The 1,357-nt window shown below is 40.3% G+C and overlaps 1 protein-coding gene across 5 annotated transcripts in view; it reads left to right on the forward strand.

Annotated features, from left to right (window-relative positions):
• The window catches only part of LOC107092858 (tenascin-like), a 47,651-nt gene that overhangs the window by 9,202 nt on the left and 37,092 nt on the right, over window positions 1–1,357 (forward strand). The gene's annotated exons all lie outside the window — the stretch shown is intronic.

Raw genomic sequence — 1,357 nt, forward strand, 5'->3', positions numbered from 1 at the left:
AAAACCATGATTTTTGTCTTGTCCAAATTTAATGATAATTTGTTATTGTCAAACCATATCTTTAACTTACTAATCTCTGAGGTGACTGTTGAGAGAAGATGTTCTAAATTGTCACCAGAGACTAGAATATTTGTGTCATGATTGGAAAACCCTTGAGCAATCATGTTCACTTCATGATTTCCAGCAACTATCACTGACAGCGCTTAATTGGCTCCAATCAAACGTTGTCCACTGGGTATGGCATGGCATTGCAAAATGGAGTGATAGCCTTCCTTATTCAGAATCCCTTTTGCCCAGTACAAATCGACCACCTTACCAGCACCAAAGCAACCCCAGACCATCACATTACCTCCACCATGCTTAACAGATGGCGTCAGGCATTCTTCCAGCATCTTTTCATTTGTTCTGCATCTCACAAACGTTCCCCTTTGTGATCCAAACACTTCAAACTTGGATTCATCGGTCCACAACACTTTTTTCCAGTCTTCCTCTGTCCAATGTCTGTGTTCTTTTGCCATGTTAATCTTCTTCTTTTATTGGCCAGTCTCACATATGGCTTTTTCTTTGCCACTCTGCCCTGAAGCCAAGAATCCTGCAGCTGCCTCTTCACTGTAGATGTCGCCACTGGTGTTTTGCGGGTACTATTTAATGAAGAGGCCAGTTGGGGACCTGTTAGGCGTCTGTTTCTCAAACTAGAGACTCTAGTGTACTTATCTTCTTGCTCAGTTATGCAACGCGGCCTCCCACTTCTTTTTCCACTGGTTAGAGCCTGTTTGTGCTGTCCTCTGAAGGGAGTAGTACACACCGCTGTAGGAAATCTTTAATTTCTTAGCAACTTCTCGCATGGAATAGCCTTCATTTCTAATAACAAGAATAGACTGTCGAGTTTCAGATGAAAGTTCTCTTTTTCTGGCCATTTTGAGCGTTTAATTGACCCCACAAATGTGATGCTCCAGAAACTCAATCTGCTCAAAGGAAGGTCAGTTTTGTAGCTTCTGTAACGAGCTAAACTGTTTTCAGATGTGGGAACATGATTGCACAAGGTTTTTCTAATCATCAATTAGCCTTCTTAGCCAGTAAGCAAACACATTGTACCTTTAGAACACTGGAGTGATAGTTGCTGGAAATGGGCCTCTTTACACCTGTAAATGTAGATATTGCACCAAAAACTAGACATTTGCTGCTAGAATAGTCATTTACCACATTACCAATGTATAGAGTGTATTTCTTTAAAGTTAAGAGTAGTTTAAAGTTATCTTCATTGAAAAGTACAGTGCTTTTCCTTCAAAAATAAGGGCATTCAATGTGTCCCCAAACTTTTGAACGATAGTGTAAGTTATCTGATCGTTGACATATG

Source organism: Cyprinodon variegatus, unplaced genomic scaffold (assembly GCF_000732505.1).
Source record: "Cyprinodon variegatus isolate N-32 unplaced genomic scaffold, C_variegatus-1.0 Scaffold397, whole genome shotgun sequence".
Lineage (NCBI taxonomy): Eukaryota > Metazoa > Chordata > Actinopteri > Cyprinodontiformes > Cyprinodontidae > Cyprinodon > Cyprinodon variegatus.